This window comes from Schistocerca americana, chromosome 2, assembly GCF_021461395.2.
Source record: "Schistocerca americana isolate TAMUIC-IGC-003095 chromosome 2, iqSchAmer2.1, whole genome shotgun sequence".
Classification (NCBI taxonomy): Eukaryota; Metazoa; Arthropoda; class Insecta; order Orthoptera; family Acrididae; genus Schistocerca; species Schistocerca americana.
The window spans coordinates 671995268-672000991 of record NC_060120.1 but is presented as its reverse complement, the minus strand read 5'-3'; the positions used below and the strand labels follow the sequence as shown (position 1 = coordinate 672000991).

At 39.1% G+C, this 5724-nt stretch overlaps 1 non-coding gene across 1 annotated transcript; it reads right to left on the bottom strand.

Moving 5' to 3' along the window:
• Positions 1 to 3345: 3345 nt before the first annotated feature.
• On the bottom strand, positions 3346 to 3420 carry Trnat-ugu. The gene has a single exon. It is a non-coding gene; the product is annotated as a tRNA-Thr (tRNA).
• Between the last annotated feature and the right edge of the window lie 2304 nt (positions 3421 to 5724).

The following is a 5724-nucleotide window of genomic DNA, read 5'->3' as shown; positions in this document are numbered from 1 at the left end:
GCATGTGCTCATCTTTGCTACTTGGAAAAAACTCTTCTAATGAACAATTGCTTATAACTTTGAAGGTATGCAGTAGAAGAGATTTGCTGCACAGCATCAAAGATGAAAAATTGCTCGCAGCTCTTAAGGTATGCGTTTTCGACCCTATGTTTACTGAGACTTTTTTGCTTCTAGTATTGTTTATTTTCAACTGTATTCATTTACGCCATTAATTATGATATACCCTGTATACCTTGTCCAGCTTTTCTTGAAGTAAAGCGCCATAGTACTGCTTGGTATTCATCGGTAGAATTTTGAAGTTTTCGTGACACTTGCCATGGTGCTTGCCAATCTACATGAGCTGACACTAAATGGTACTGCACTATTCATTAGAAAGCAAATTGCCTGACATTGTGCTGTGACATTTATTTAATTTCGTTTGACATTCATAGCTACATGTATGTACCACATGTGAACATGAACATTGCTGTAATGCATTTTCATGAGACCTTGTCACTTCTTTGCATCATTTCTATCACAGCATGTGGTCAGATTGTAATGGAAGCTGCAAATTTTGTCAGCACTGTGGGGGATTTCTACCCGCAACATTTCTATTACTGTGATGATCCATAGTGCTTACCACTTCGTTCCCTGCTCTCTCCACTGTGATATTGCTATGAGGTCTACTGTAATGGATTTACGTGATTGCACTGTATTGAACAGTTTTCAGTTTCCTTCATTGTGTTATCAATGTTTGCCATTTTCCAGATGAACATAAAATGAGAATACTCTTACAACTGCATACTTTGAGACATAATTGGTAGATATGTCACTTATGAGGGAAAGGATTGGCATCCCTTTGGAACTGTTACTGAAATGAAATATGAACCAAAAGCAAAATTATGCATTTAGGTGACCAAATTGTAGGATGGTTTCATGGCCTTCCATCTTCCCCCAAACAGCAGACCCTATGGGAGTGGTAATTACGTCCATAAACAGGTGGCAACCAAAAAGTTTCCATTTGAAGGCATTGCTACAGCATATATGCATTGTAGTGTGTCTCTTAAGTGGGTATATTAGCACTGAAAATTAGACAAGGGATTACTGTAGCATTCATGTCATTCCGATGTGTGTGTGTGTGTGTGTGTGTGTGCTGAATGTGAAATGTGAACTAGGGCGACTTTATTACCAAATGCGTCCAAAAAGGACCAACTTACTGTTATTCCATTCTTTGTCAAAAGAAACTTGTAGACATCCATCAGAGAATGAAGAATGTGCATGGTATAGCATGTCTGTTGAAAACTACCATGGTGGAATGGTGCGACAATTTCCCTGCTGGTTGCAGTTCTGACACAAGACAGCAGTTGATCTAGGAGGCCAGCCTCATCCATTATAGACAGCAACAACTCTACCCCCCCCCCCCCCCCCCCCCAACAGTTCTGATCTCTCTCCATGCAATAATTATGCCTTCGGTCCATTAAAAGGCCTTGAAGGGCACTGATTCCCGGACAATGATATGCAGCGGACACATACAGACATCTTCATGCAGCAGGACATTTAACCAAATGGATATCTTCAGTCTAGTGCATTGGTGGGATGATTGGCGATTTTGTCAATCAGATATACACATTCTGGACTGTACAGCCTTCAAATGGGAACTTTTTGATTGTCCCTTATTATTAAACAAGTAATGAAACATTTTCCATTTGTTTATGAACATTGTTCAATAATTTACAGTGCACATAAGTCACAGTTCCCTTCTGAAAGTGGTTTTACCATAACAGGTCTGTCTTCTGGTAAGTTACCCTTATTTCCTAATTCATTTACAAGGTCACTAGATACAGGCTATTTATGAGTATGATTTATTTAAATGGTAACCCCATAACCATAATATTGAATGTATGATATAAAAGTTAAATTTATCAAACAATGGAAAATCCAGGATAGAAGGTAACAATGTCATGAAAAGGAATTGCTACTCACCATATAGCGAAGGTGCTGAGTCACAGCTAGGCACAACCAACAAAAAGACTGTCACAAATAAAGCTTTTGGCCATTAAGGCCTTCGTCAACAATAGATGACAGACAGACACATGCACGCGCGTGCGCACACACACACACACACACACACACACACACACACACACACACACATACGACTGCAGTCTCAGGGTAATGGCAGAAAGCTTTATCTGTGACAGTCTTTTTGTTGTGCCTATCTGTGACTCAGCACATCCGGTATATGCTGAGTAGCAACTTTCCTTTCCATAATATTGAAAGTTACATTTTTTAAATTAACACACAATAGTGCACAATACCAATATGTGCCAAAAAGCTGTGATTTTTCATGGTCATATTTCTGATTTTATTGACAACAGGTATAAGGGGTGTTGTGTTTTAGATACCCCTTGGCTTATCAACCATTTATGTATCTGTAAGAAGAATGGGCATAGTGTAGCTACCCTACAGTATGGGATCTAAATTTAAACACTACATACTTCTCCATCCTAGGCAAATTTGAGCATTCAGATGTGGTCTAGGGTGGACCTTAGGCATCTTATAAAACACCTTTTTTCATTGGCAGTTCCTGTGAAAACCTAAAAAAAAACTGATTTTTGGGTATGGAAGGTACCAATTGTGGGAATGGCCACTTCTATAATTTATATTCATGTCAGGTCTTCAAAATATTTACCATAAATTCTTAAAATTATATTCTCGGGAAACTTCAAAACTTTTTTGATATCTAGAGGTTCAAATTTTTCATAATTATGCAAATATCTGATCTGAGAAATATATGTTCATATAACTGACATAGCAAACATATGGCAAGGATTCTAGAATCATCACAAGGATTCTGAGATCACCAAACTAGTCTTTTAGTCAGCAATCTTTTTACTAATAAATATTTATGACAGTGTCTCTGTATAATGGGTACTTCATGCCTATACTAATATGCCCAAAGTGCTACTGCAGTGACAAAAATGGGCTGAAAATTGTCTTAACAAGGCTGAAAAGAACTTAAAATAACTACCAAAAAATCATATAAAACTGGAAAGACTGCATATTCATTATTCAGTAAAATATTTCTAATAATATTTTCACTCTTTTAAAATAGATATCATAAACTGGGCATTTCTGATGAACTGCAATCAATGAGCGAAGTATCCAGAAAAAATGTAAAGCAAATGATTTTGTGTTGACTGTTCAATATGTATATACTAAGATGGAATCTGTCTTTCGGTCATGTCCGAAAGAACAGATACCATCGGTGACCATGCAGCTCGTTAGAATGAAATTGCAATGAAATGAACACTCTTAGCTGCTTACAGGCGTTGACATATGTCAATGGGGACAGATGAAAATGTGTGCCCCGACTGGGACTCGAACCCAGGATCTCCAGCTTACATGGCAGATGCTCTATCCATCTGAGCCACCGAGGGCACAGAGGATAGCGCGACTGCAGGGATTTGTCTCTGGCGCGCCTCCCACTAAACCCACATTCTCAACGTATTGTCCCGCACTACATTCGTAGCGCCCTGCCCATTATACTCATTACTTGCACCCCGTTGCCGATTCCCATAAGAGTTCAGGCACTGTTTGTGCATTCGCACAGAAGAAGAAGATGGTCGAGTGGCCGGTGAGCCTTAATTATATATATACTAAGATGGTATCTGTTCTTCAGATTGTTGATGATAAAGTTCATAGGTGAATAAATGTACTGTGATTAATATTAGCAGTTGCTTACAGAGGTATATAAAAATGTATGTGTGTGAACTGGAGACATAATTCTGTAGTCTGATTAAAATTACTTGATACTTGACACTTCACGCGTCAGCTGGTTTCCTCCAGTCAGAGCACTCGTCATGGCCAAACCATTTGCCGTTGCCAAATGCCACAACAATCGGTCATTTCACTTCCAATTCCTTGCCTAGTGTTCCTTCTTGATGTGTCTGGATCCTGAATCATGGGTCTGGCACTTTCATTTTGCAATTCACCACACACACACAAAATGATGCTAATGAAATGCCCGCATCTCGTGGTCGTGCGGTAGCGTTCTCGCTTCCCACGCCCGGGTTCGATTCCCGGCGGGGTCAGGGATTTTCTCTGCCTCGTGATGGCTGGGTGTTGTGTGATGTCCTTAGGTTAGTTAGGTTTAAGTAGTTCTAAGTTCTAGGGGACTGATGACCTAAGATGTTAAGTCCCATAGTGCTCAGAGCCATTTGAGCTAATGAAATACACACGTTTCACACACAGCACTAGCTAAACACTAATGGATATTTCTGCACAAGACGTAATTCAGCTTCATAAGTGTGATTATCATAATCACACCGATTGGCTTACATTAGATAAATTACATTCGACATCGTGTGAAACTGAATTTCTGAAGGCTGCAAGTTATCATTGTGACTGGGGCCCTCTGTCAAAAACATAATAACTTATTTCAGTGTTGTACTTCAGTGCAATGGTTAGCACAGTAAATTGCCATGTTGAAGGTTTTAAGTTCGATTCTTGTCAAATGTTTTTTTTTTTTTTTATTTCTAAATCTAATCAAAAGAGTCTGATGATCATTTTCATTCATTTAATTGATTTTAATGCATTTTTTTATTTCTAATTCTTTGACATGTCATTTTCATCATCCCACTGACTTTTTTTATTTGCTCTTATTTTTCTGTCATTCTTTTATCATCTGGAATCTGTCAGTGTCATCTATAATCTTTGTCTGCCTTGATAGCTGAGTGGTCAGCACGATGGAATGCTGTGCAAAGGTACCCAGGTTCGATTCCCGGCTGGGTTGGATACTTTTCTGTGCTCAGGGACTGGGTGTTGTGTTGTCTTCATCATCATCATATCCCCATCGACACGCAAGTCACTGAAGTGGTGTCAGCTCAAAAGACTTACATCAGGCGACAGGTCTACCCAACGGGAGACCCTAGCCACACGACATTTAATTTCATCTATAATCTGCAACCAACTGCCAATGAGGAGTACTCGTCAGTTGGTAACATGGCAGCTTTTGCAGCCAGTGAGAGGATAGTTTTAGGTCACTAATGATATAAAGAAATTACAGTTTGCTTTTAGCATTGAAACTGAACTTTTTCTGTCTTCAGTTTGCTTGTAGAGGTTAACTTTATTAGCTGTGTACAAAGCAATGATGATTTTAACTCTGCCACAGATTGCTGAACACTGTTTCCTTAGGTACATTACATATCACGAGGTTGTGGTTAGCTTAGGACATGATTTTAAATTCAGGACTACAAAATGTGTCTCCCACTGCAGATGTCATTGGTCACTTAAGATCAGCTGTCGATAGAGCATCTTGCATTTCTGACATACATTGCAGTGGCCACTTCCAACATTGCCCTGCATTACACATTAACAACATATGTGAAGTGACTTGCCCTATTTGTGTGTTATATGTAACTGAGTGGTAGCTGGTGTCCTATGTGGTAACACTGTAGCGATGTGACAGATGTCAACTATCAGTATATCCAAAGTTATAGATTATTTTTATGGTGAAAATAGCCTGCTTCTACATCTACATCTATACTCTGCAAACCACCATGAGGTGCATGACAGAGGGTACATCCCACTGTACTAGTTATTAGGGTTCCTTCCTTTTCCATTCACGTATGAAGCATGGCAAGAATGACTGTTTTAATGCTGTGTGTGCAGTAATTATCCTCACTATCCCTATGTGAGCAACACTTAGGGGGTTGTAGTATATTCTTAGAATAAGCATTTAAA